Source organism: Drosophila arizonae, chromosome X (genome assembly GCF_054131065.1).
Source record: "Drosophila arizonae isolate 15081-1271.41 chromosome X, UAZ_ARI_1.0, whole genome shotgun sequence".
NCBI lineage: Eukaryota > Metazoa > Arthropoda > Insecta > Diptera > Drosophilidae > Drosophila > Drosophila arizonae.
The window spans coordinates 16,630,564-16,643,009 of NC_142927.1; the positions used below are offsets into that span (position 1 = coordinate 16,630,564).

Here is a 12,446-nt window from a genome sequence, read left to right on the forward strand (position 1 = left end):
CTGAAGCAGAAAGTATTTAGTAATAACTCCATAGAGTTCGCACAGCTCGAATCGACTCAGATATAAACAGTTATAAATATTGCAGCATATGAATCAATTCATCGATTGTTTAGCTGCATTTGCGGCAAGTGTGAATGCCAAATGATTCACATGTGTATTCATTCATGCATCGAATATATATCAACAGAATCAGATGCACCTCAGCTGCGCCTCACGTAATACTAAACGAGTCAACGGGCTGCAGTGGCTTCTTAAGTAATGTAAATCACTCTGTCTCTCCCTCTCTCCCTCCCTTCCCCCCCCCCTCTCTCTCTCTCTCTCGCTCTGTAAATTGTAATTGCATTTGGCTTACAATCACTCATTGATGTGCTCTCAAAAAGGCATCAAATCGTCTTTTAGCCCGATTCGATTCGAACCTCCATCAATTATGCACTGCTTGCGTGTGCTCTTAATTGAAAATGTAATATGAAATTCAACTATGGCACACACTTGCACTCATGCATTATTCACCTGGCTGCAATCTGAGTCCATTCACACACGCATGCACACACACTTACAGTGATCTCTGGGACTTGTTAAACTTCTTTCAGTTTGGCCAAAAACTTGATCTGAAAACGATTTGTATACAGTCCATTTGACAGCAGTTATCGTATGTCGTGCTCCCTCTCTCGCTCCATCTGTGCCTCTCTGTAAACTTTTCCGGTGCTTGGCAACGCTTGGCGAAAGAAGAAGTAGAGTGAGCGAGGGAGAGGGAGAGAGAGAGTGAGAGTGAGGGAAAAAATAGGAAACCCTAGCGGCGCGGCTCACTTGAAAATCGTTTAAATGTTGCCAAATCGCTCGTAACCAGCAACATCAACAAAAGAGGCTAATAAAGCAAGCCAACAACAGTGAAGGACGAGCAGACAGACAGACAGGCAGACGGGGGAGGCAGAGGCGGGCGAGCAGGGCTGGAGCAGCCAAAAGGGCAACCCAAATAAAATCAGAGCCACATCAAATGCCAAACGTCTGTTCGCAAATATGAAAATGGATTTCGAATGGATTTCCAGCAGGTCTCCTCGGCAGCCAGAGTCAGGGAGTTCCACATGGCTTCGTAGCCGGACAATGGCGGTCAGATGCCACATTTAAAGTGGGCAGGAGTAGGAGCAGCAGCAGGAGCAGGGATTGGGCTTAGGGATAGGAGTGCTGCCACATATGCAGGCAAATCGGACGCAAACATTCACTTAGCCATAATAAAAGAAATGAGCAAACGCAAAGCGGCCAACAACAATGCGAAAATACCAGAAACTGAACACAAAAAAAAAAAAATGAAACCAATTCAATTGCAATGCAAAGAAGACGAAGCAGAGGCAGAAGTAGAAGAAGTAGAGCAACAAACGGCAAAATTGTTGAAATTTGTCAATTTGTTGTTGTCGCATTTTAAATGTGCTCTCCAAATATTTCTATTTTTGGAATACACTGGACAGTGCGGCCATATCAGCTATGAGCAGAGATATGGGAAATATGTTTTAGAGTGAGAGAGTGCGAGAGAGCGAGAGAGAGAGGGAGACAGATTCTCTGATTTGATTAGAATAGCTGACTCTTACCCTATATAGCTCTCTCTCTCTCTCTCTCTCTCTCTTATAGAAGTTGCTACAGCTTAACAAAAGGCAAACTGAAATTGAAAGGGTATCTAGTATTCCGGCAGCTGGTCAAACGCGTCTCAGTTCCGCTTTTGCCTTTTGTTGTGCGCTGTTGGCCAAATTCAACGCACAGTTGCCAGTTTCGATAAGCAGCTCGAAGCGGCAGTTGGCTCTAGAGTCTTGTCTGGCTGGTGAGATTTAGCCATGCTGATTAAAATTGAATGATGGCCAGCAGGCCAGAGGACTGGGGACAGGCAGAGGGACAGCGACAAGGACAGCGACAGCAGCAGCGACAGCAGCAGCGACAGCGAGTGACATAGAAATTGCCATGTCCCCAGCTAAAAATTCAGGATCCACAAAAACTGTAGCAGGGGGCGGGCTGCCGAGCAGGCCAGCGATTGCTATTGGTATTGGTATTGGTATTGGTATTGGTCTTGGTCTTGGTTTAGTTTTGGCTTGGGCATTGGCCGTCATGCCCTTCAACAATTACACACATACACAGAGCGAGAGAGAGAGAGAGAGAGTGAGAGATAGGGGGAGACCGAAAAAAAAGAAACCTTAACCCACTGATGGCGCCCGAAACGAAGCCGGAGACATAACATAATAAATTTGCAGACAAGGCACAGCTAAGCGCTCGTCACGGTGGTGCACAGGTTAAGAAAAAAAAAAACTTGAAAAAAAAGCATAAATTAAAAAATATAAAAATATATTTATATAGAAATGGATATATTTTTTATTAATTAATTGTATTATTTTTATTATCTAAATACTTGCCAATGCGTTCATTTCTTTTAATTGAATTCAAATAAAATTTTAGAAAATATAAAACTATAAACTTATTTATTTAACAAAATAAATTTTTTTTAAATTCATTTTTTTTTTTTTTTTTTTTTGGATTCTTTAATAAAATATACAATATTAAATACACTTTTTTTTTTTGCAACATATACTTAAAAATTTATATGCTTAAATTATCTTAAACAAATTTTTTAAATTCATAAAATTTGTTTTATTTAGTTTTAATCCTTTCAAATAATTCAAATAAAATTAATCTGAGCAACAAAAAAATAAAATTAAATTAAATTAAAAAATAATAATAAATAAATAATAATAATAAATAAATAAATAAAAATAAAACATTCTAGCGCTAAATATTCTCATTATTAAATTTTGAAATATTTGAAATATTTAACAAATATTTTGTAAATTAATTTGAGTTATAAATATATATTTTTTATTTAAAAATATATTTATTTAATAAAATATTAGGCAAAACAAGATTTTTATTTGAATTATTGAATATTTCTTATTTTTATATTTTAAAATATTAAAAACATATTCAAATATTTATTAAAAATTGCATACGCATATATTTTACATACATATACATTTTTTACGTAAATTTTGAATGAAAATTATCTAGCTCAATTTGTGCTAAAACTCACCTAGGCTTTATAAACATTGTTGCATTGATGTGATATCTTCCCGCATGCTTTGGCACCAGTGTGCGCTGGCAGGGCGCCAACAGGCGAGACGGAATGGTAACTCGCTTCACCAAGGACACGCCGGCGTGGGCAGGGCAGGACAGGATAGGGCAGGGCAGGGGCCAAAGCGGACAATGGCAGGCGTAGCGCAATAACATGAGGGTGGCTCAACGGTGGCTCAGCTCAGTTTGGTGGTTGCTGCCGCTGTCGACGCCACAGCCGCCGCCGCTGCTGCTGCTGCTGCTGCTGCTGCTGTTGGCGTGACATTGTCAGCCTTGGACTGAAACTGCGACGGTTCTTGGGGGTTGTCTGCAAATCACCCACCATTTGCGCCCATTCTTCTTTATCTTGTTGCTGTTGTTGTTGTGGTTTCTTTCTCTGTTTTTTTTTTTTTTTTTTTTTTTGAAACTGCGTCGTCTGCGGGCGCAAGAAAAACTGTAGTAAATAATTCTTTAAAGATTTAGAGACACTTGGCGAACAGATGCGTTGCCAGCAATTGCAAATTTTTATGAGATATACACCGAGGCGACGCTGGCTGCGACGCGTGCCTCGAGCTGCTTTTTAGCTATTTCTGTTGGGCGAGCGAAGCAGCGAACGAGCGAGCGTCGCCATAAGCGGGCCACATATCAAGATTAATTTTTTCCAAGATAATAAATTCAATGCAGATTAAATGGCAGACCATTAAATTATCGGCAGCAAAGTCGACTTGAGAGGATGTCACTAGGGGAGCGTCTCTTCCTCTTGCTCTTGCTCTACCTCTCCCACTCCATCTCCCTCTGCCTCCCTCATTCACTCTCTCGTTCGCTCGCTCTGTGTGCGTGACTGCCAAACGTATTTTGATAGTGCAGTGTAATTATGCTTAAGCTGCAGCGAGACGTTTATAAGTAAATCGTATATGAAAATCAGTTAAGAAACTCATAAATTAAATGGCCACAAGATAATGCAGATAAGCGGCTTAGATAGCCCAGATAGCAGTTGATATAGCCATGGCATATGGAAAATCTACAGCCATCACGTAGTTGACCATGAATTTAAATACGTTTATTTTCTGGAGATGGTTTTTGGGCAAAACCGTTGAGATTTTGTGAAGAAAATTGAATGCGAGTGTTAAGCTCTTGAATGATAGCACTAGAAAGTATATATATTCCTGAATAGGTAGACGTGCTGAAATGATTGGTGAACAGAGATCTATCAATATCCCTCAATGTATAGGAGATAATGGTAAAAAAAATAAAATAAAAAATGTTTAGGCTAAATAAAAGCTATTTGAGTTCAGAAAATCATCTAGTCGAACATTTTAATTTATTTATTTATTTTTTTAATGTAATTAATTGCTGATTATTATCATAAGACTCTTTAGGTCTTGTTCTTGGGTCTGTTAGCGAGCATTTAGATCTTCATTACCTCTGCTTCTACAATTCTTCGCTGCATAGCTGAAATGTGCTTCATTTCTTATTCTGCTCAATTCTAGAGTATTTCAAGATTACAGTCTAGAAGCTTTATTCTTTCCAGTTTCTTCTATTGTTCCTGATAGCCAGACTAGAGTCGAACTGACTCGAATTTTCTGATAGATTTGACTGTCATCTATATCAAGCTGTGTCGCCCAATGTATGCCTATATATCGTGACAGATCTTCAGAAATCCTCAAAAATCTTCAGAGATCCTGAGGGATCTTCAGAGATCCTGAGGAATCTTCAGAGATCCTGAGGAATCTTCGGAAATCCTCAGGGATTTTCAGAGATCCTCAGATATCTTCAGAGATCCTCAAAGATGTTCAGAGATGCTCAAAGATCTTCAGATATCTTCAGAGATCCTTCAGAGATATTTGCAGAGGTCATCAAAGATCTTCAGAGATTCTCAGTCGCCCATAGTTCAACTTATGAGACCTTTCTTCTCTATAGTTGAATTCCATATATGAAATTTGTAAAGACTTTCAGCAGCTCTTTAGCTTAGCTTTCCCCAATCACTTGGTGGCATGGGCTTTATAGAATTCTGCAATTACAATTTCGCATATTCATTCGAACTTTTGTGATGTTCAGCAGAACCAAATCGAGGCAAGCCAACGATGCAGACACATTAATTACGCTACGTTGGCCTGGCCCAGAGGCAAGTTCACAAATTTCGCGGCGCAGCTGCAATCAAATGCCGTCGTGTGTTCCGTTTGCCGTTTGTCGCTCTGAGCCAAGGCAATAGTCAAAAACAAAACAAAAAAGAATAAGAAGACATGGAATGCAAATGACAGGAGGAGCGCGCTAAAGTTAAAAACAAAAGCGACTCTGTCGCATCGACGGCCTCCACTTGGGCAGCAGACGAAATCCGAAATACGAAATGCGAATTGCCGCTGCTGCCTCGCTGCGTCGTCCTTTTGCTATCTGTCCGCAGCTGCCTCTACCGCCGCCGCCATCGCCACCGCCTCTACCGCCACAGCCACTGCCACTGCCGCCCATCAATCAGGCTGTGCAAAGCACATCTCAAAGTCAATTTTTTTGGCAAACAAACAAAACGATTGACGAGATATCGAGGCAGCGCCACAAGCGTGTGTGTCCATGTGGCACACAGCAACCGCCGCTTGGTGCCCGCTGCCTGCTGCCCGCCGCTTCGCTTAATCAACGGTTGAGGCACCAAATGTCAAATGGTCGGCTGATTGGAAAGTCGCGCGCGAAACGCGCACAAATCGCGCGCGCTTTTAATGAGATCAGATTTGACAATCTGCAGCATAGACAAACGTTGCGTTGTATGTGAGTGTCAGTGTGTGTGTGCGAGTGTGTGTGAGTGTGTGCGAGTGTGTGTGTGTGGTGTCAGCGGTGGTTGGGTGGGGGCACAGCCGCACAATCAGTTTCCGTTTCCGCTGGCCGCCATTTTGTTGCTCTCCGGCTAATAAAACGTTGAGCGACAATTATTTGCTTCGCCTTTTTTTCTCCTTTTCCTTTTCACTGGCCTTCTCCGTGTTTTCCGCGCCGGACGACAGACCGGACCAAGTCGAACTTTTAGTTTGGCAGCGTAACGCGATGCGGCGCTTGCTTCATTAACTGTACAAGTAAAGCAGCCGCAGCAACAATGCAGCGCAACGGGCAAATAAGCGCGAGAGTGCAAGCAAATAGCCGACTAGCAGATACCCCGGAAAACAGCCAAGAGAGAAAGACAAAGGGCAAAGCTTACTAATTTCTTTTATATTTTGTTTGTTTATATTTATATTTCAATCAATCGACATTTTTTGTACTATTTTTTAAATGTGAATGACTAGGAGATATTCTATAAAAATAAAAGTAAATAAGCAAATGTTGCAGTTATATATATATAGATATTTTTATCAATATTTTTCAATTTATTCAATTTCCCTTGATTGGCAGATACCCTGTTTTGTATACTCATAATTGAAAAATATTTTTAAAAATTTATTTATATTTTTGTGGATTATTTGTAATGTGCTTGACCGCCAGATACCCTGCAGTGCAATTTGATTTCTTCGCTTCACTCAAATTATTTTTAATTACTTTTCCAGCCAATTAAGCCTTTGTTTTGATTGTTTTCTATTCATTTCATATTTCATATTTAATAAAAAATTTCCTTTGTTCCATTCGGGCCGCGTATACTCCACTTGGCCAACTGGGCGTATGCGGCAGTGCCACTTAGTTTGATGTTGTTTTGCTTATTGCTTTTTTGTTGCTGCCGTTGCTGCTGCTGTTGCTGCTGCTGCTGCTGTTGCTGTTGTTGTTGTTGTTGTTGTCCGCTTCACACCTATGTTTGTGCAACGGCTTTTGTTTGGGCTGCCTTTCGTGGTGCTTTCGTTTCGGTGCGGAATATAAACAACGGCCCTGGCGCTGGCAGCAGGCAGCGGGCAGCGGGCAGGAGGCAGGGGGCAGCAGGCAAACAACCAACAGCAACACTCATCGGTGTGTTGCTGCTGGTGTTGGTGTTTGCAGACAACAAGCGAGGCCCCCGCGCTCCGATAACTGTGCATTGGCTTTTGCAGTCTGAGTGCGTGTGTGTGTGTGTGTGTCCGCCCCTTTTTTGGCCCACTCGTGGCGCCAATTTATGACCTGTCAGAATTTTCCACTGGTCGAAAATCGCCAGCGCCTTAAAAAGAAAACAGAAAGAAAAAGCACACACACACACACACATACATACACAAACAGAGAGACTTTAAGTGCTCTGCCGCAAACCCATAGCTCAGCTCAATTGTGTCAAAACTTTAGCGCTCGAATAAGTAGGCAACACTTTTTTTGCTTTATTTTATTTTTTGTTTTTTTTTTTTTTTTTTTTTTTTGCAAACTGCTTAATTCAGCAAAAGCTAAAGATATTATTGATGTACATAATATTTGCAAGAGATATTGAAATATATGTATGCGTATATAATATAGTAAAAGCATATTTTAAGTTTTACGCGGAAACGCCTTACGCCGCCCACTGTGCGAAAACTTTCGCGCCCCAATAAGTAGGCAACAGTTTTTGTTAGTTTGCCACAGATAAGCTTGCTGTTGATATAGGGATATATGCATATTTATATAGATAGACAGACTGGTAAATAGCTAAACTTATATATTTCAAGAGGCAGTAAGTTGATATATTTATATATTTTTTTTTATAATTTATACAAATTTTTTAAGAGCATTAATTTATATTTATATTAAAATTATACCTAAGTCTGCTCTATTAACCTTGTGTCTAATATACAAAATTATACCAACGTTTCATTTCTTGGTAAAAGGAAAATTAAAATAAGTTCAGATAAGGACATTCTCTCTGTCTCTGTCTCTCTGTCTCCTTTGACAACTTGTTTTCTTTTTATTTGTTTGCTCATAGATTATATATTTTCATAGTCTGAACTTTATTCAAGTCGGCAATTTATGCATATATATGCATAATATATTATTCTATAGCATTCGAATGAATTGACCCTTAGACATGCCGAACTTGCTACCGCTGCTCTCTCTCTCTCTTTCTCTCTCTCTCGCTCTCTCCCTCTCTCTCTCTCTCACACACACTTTCTCTCTCTTTGTCCTGCTGCTGCTCCGCCTCCATTTTGTCACTCTCTTGCTGCTGTGCCGCTTTGTGTGTCCTTTCATTATTTGACCATGTAACATGTGCGTGACACGCCCCCAACGCCCACATAGGCCGCGCTTCTTTGGACAGTGCGCTACATGGCCCGATAAGTTGGTTAAAAGTTCAATGACGCTTTTTGACGGCTTTTGACTTGTGGCATGTTGCCGTTGTTGTAGCTGTTGTTGCTTTTTCGGATATATAGTAAAGCCTCCTGATGCTGTACCGCTGTCCAGGTGTCTGCCTGCAGGTGTGCAGGTGTGCAGGTGTGCACAACTGTCTGCGCTGTCTGGCCAGCCGACGAGCCGACGAGCCGCATAATTTCCGACGAACAGCAGCGCCAATAGCCTGACTTAATTCTCTCTTTTTTCTGGTGGAAGGGGGGTGTGGGGGGGGGCGGGGTAGGTTGGGGTCAACCAGCTGACAACTGTGTCCAGGCAGGAGCAGGAGCCTGCGGATGGCTGGGTCTCGTTTGGGTGCTAGTGGAAGGACACGGGGTCATGGCAACGTCTCATTCATTCTGTCAGTCAGCCAGTCAGTCAATCAGTCAATCAAGCAGCCATTCAATTTATCGTTGACTTAACTTTTTGATGGTTACAAAATGAAATTTATGAAGCCGCACCCGATGTCCCCCTCGTCACCCCTCGTCACTCTCGTCACTATTCCCCATATCCCAAAAACTGTGAAACAAATGCCGAAGCTGAGCAAACAAAACACAGTTGCTCGACTAGCAGATACCCTGCACAGTCTTTCGAGTTGTTGTGCCTGCTCTGAGATATTGGAAAATCCCTTCGATGCCTGAGATGACTTCATTTAGATTTCTCTCAGTGTATATGTAGCTTTAAACTTTTTTAGTCTATGTATGTATGTATCTATGTATATATACAGATATATATATATATATATATATATTTCTCTCAGTGTTGATATAACTTTCTTCTTTTATTCTCAATCTCTATCGCTTTCTCTCTCAGTCTCGCTCTTTCCGTCTCTTGCTTTTTCTCTCACTCACTCTTTCTCTCTCACTCACTCACTCTATCTATCTCTCTCTCTCTATCTCTCTCTCTCTCTCGCTTTCTCTCTCCCTCTCTCCCTCCCTCTCACACTCTCCATCTCTTTCTCTAGCTCTATCTTACTTCTTTACTTTTCTTTTCTTTTCAAAAGTTTTGTTTCGTGTTGCTTAGTCCGACATGCCTGCTTGCTGCGCCTGCAGGGTATGTTATGAGTCTTATCATTTTATTTTTGGGACTGCCTGTTTCATTGCCATTCATACGCTCACACACACACACACACTTATGCACACATCCATCAGCTGCAGCTGGCGCTTCATGCGAGCTCTCAGACTCCAACAGCTTGGCCTCTGCCCACGTCTCTGCCTCTGCCGTCGACCTGTAGCTGCCGCTGCTACCTCAGCTGCTGCCTCTGCTGCTGTCTCTGCCTCTGCCGCTGCTGCTGGCCTGGGTCCTCTGTCGAAGTGTTATCTTTGCGGTGGCATCTATAATGGGTTTTGTCACGTCGCAGACGCGTCTGCCATCATCTCTCTCGCTTCCTCCCTCCCTTCTTCCCTCTCTCTCTGTCTCTCTTCCTCTCTCCCTCCTGTTCTCTGTCTCTTTGTCCACTTTCGTGCAACTGTTTGCTGAGGCATGAAAAACGCACGTCGACATCAATAAACTTAAAACAAAAAGCGTTCGAGGCGAGCGGGCAGAGGCAGAGGCAAAAGCAGAAGCGGAGGCAGGTCACCTTTTGCGTCACACACACACACGCACATAAGTGCTGCTGCTGCGTGTGTGTGTGTGTGTGTGCGTGTGTGAGCGCTGTTGCTTTTGTAAAACATTTGCGTGTTGTTTAAGCCGCTTTTCGTAGTACGCAGCTCGTCTATCCGCTTAATAACTTTGGCGCCAAATGTCAAGCGCTGCCCCTTGAACAGCAGCAACAATAACAAGGGTGCGCATGTGTGCGATTGTGTGTGTGTGTGTGTGTGTGTGTGAGTGGAGCAAGTGTATCAAATTGGCAGCCCGTTATCCAGTTGACTTTTCACAAATTTTCCAACGTAATTGTTAAAGCTCGCAATGCGGTCAAGTGACCGTGTGTGTGTGTTAGTGTGTGTCTGTGTGTGTGTGACTGCCAAGACAAGCACAAAATGGCAACCATAGATAAGTGAGGAGAAGGGTGGCTTAACGGGTAGCTACCCGCTGCTGGCCAGACACCCAATAAAATTATATTGTACATGCATGCGGCAATAAATAAATTAGAACAAGGTGCCACAAGCGGCAGCTGCACGAGAGTGCCAACAGAGCGAGAGAGAGAGAGAGAGAGAGAGCGAGAGGGAGAGAGAGAGCGAGAATGGGAGAGAGAGGGAGTGGGAGAAAGACAACATTTTATTTTGCCTTTTAATAATAAACTGAAGCATAGCTATGAGGGCGCTGCGTGGGCGTGGCAGGCGAAGCAACTGCGTTGGCAGTCAGATGCAATTTATTGATAATATATATGCGGCTTCAGGGCCACAGCAGCAGCAGCAGCAACCTTCAAGCATTCGTAAATGCTATACACAGCGAGAGAGAGAGAGCGGGAGAGAGAGAGAGAGAGAGGGAGAGAGAGAGGGAGAGAGAGAGAGGGAGAGCAGGCCGTCCGCCAGCGACAACAATAAATGGAAGGGCAAACCTTTTGGCAATTTGTTGCGACAAATTTTTGGCAATATTTTGCTGACCAGCGAGAGCAAAGAGACAGCAGCCAGACAGACACTCAAAATTTACGGCGACTGATAAGCAAAATATAGTGGAAGAGAGAGGGAGGGAGGGAGGCAGGTAGTGTGAGAAAGAGCAACACAATGATAATAAAGATGGAGTAAGAGACAAGAGAATAGAAGAAATCTGATTTTATAAATAAAAAAGTTTGCCAGACACAGAAAAGAAAAAAAGCAGAAGAGAGAAGAGCAGGAGAAGAGAGAATTGGGACTAAAAAATAGATTATAGAGAATAGAGGATATAGAATATAGGATAGGTAATAGAAGATAGACGATAGAGAATAGAGGATATAGGATATAGGATATAGGATATAGGATATAGGATATAGGATACTACATAAAGGATAGAGGATAGAAACAATGAATAATAGAATATAGAGAAAGGAATAAGAGAATTTAAAATAGAGAATAGAAAATAGAAAATAGAGGTAGATAATAATAATATATAGATAGATAGAGGATAAAGGACTAGATAATAAAGGACTAATAATTGGATAAGAAAAAAAGAATTGAGAATAAAGAATAGAATATAGGGAAAGGAAAAAATATAATTGAGAGTAGAGGATAAACTAAAGAAACTATAAAATAGAGAAAAGAGAGTGCATAATGGAGAGTAAAGAATAGAAAACAGAGAATACAGAATGGAGAAAAATGAATAGAGAGTAGAGTATAGAGAATGGGGGATAGAGAAGAAAGAATAGCGAATGGAAAATAGAGTGTATAGAGAGTAGCATATAAGATGAGGGATACTATCTGAGGAAGCTGGGGCTGGAATCAAATCCCAACTGAAGCAACTCAATCCCTAAATAAATCTCTGAGTATTTGTAACCACGTCGATTTGTCTTTGTGAAACGAAAGCGATTAATATAATTAAGTTAAATTTGTAATAATTTAAATAATAAATGCATGATTAAATTTCAATTAACTGTGCATAATTTGATTTCACTTTTCGAATTAATAAATCATTCTCTCTCTCTTTCACTCTTTCACTCTCTATAGGAATACAATACAAAGACTGCCTCATGCCACGCCATCCACTACTACCAGCCACATTCGCATTCGCATTCGCATTCGCATCTGCATACGCATCAGCGTATCAACAACAATTGCAGCAATTGCTGCAGCAACAGCAACGGCAACGGCAACAGCAACTGTTGCTGCAACAGCTCCATCTCCAGCCACAAGAAACAACAGCAACAACAGCAGCAGCAAAAGCAGAAGCCGAAACATCGATACGGTCACACTGGCCGCAGTCGCTACAACTACAAATACGATGCCGTCGAGGAGTGCTGCCGTCCGATCTTCCACGAGCAATACGGCTCCTTCGCGGACATGTTGTGAGTGGGCATCAGGAGGTGGGCAGCAAGGCGGAACACACGGTACCTACAGCAGACGAACTACAAAGTGTTATACTATATAGAGGAGCGAGAGCAGGAGGAGGGACAGGCGACGGAGAGGATGGAAGGCGAGCAGGAGCTGGAGCAGGAGCAGGAGCAGGAGACGGAGTCCGAAACAGGTGCGGATACGGATACGGATTGAGCAGTTGGAGATGTTGAATGT

General features: G+C 42.0%; 1 protein-coding gene across 1 annotated transcript in view; it reads left to right on the plus strand.

Moving 5' to 3' along the window:
* LOC108620090 (uncharacterized) overlaps window positions 1-12,037 on the plus strand; it is a 125,572-nt gene extending 113,535 nt beyond the window's left edge. The window contains exon 6 of the mRNA XM_089475517.1: window positions 11,886-12,037. The gene's annotated coding sequence lies outside the window, so the exon portion shown is untranslated. The remainder of the gene's footprint in view (window positions 1-11,885) is intronic.
* Window positions 12,038-12,446: the final 409 nt, after the last annotated feature.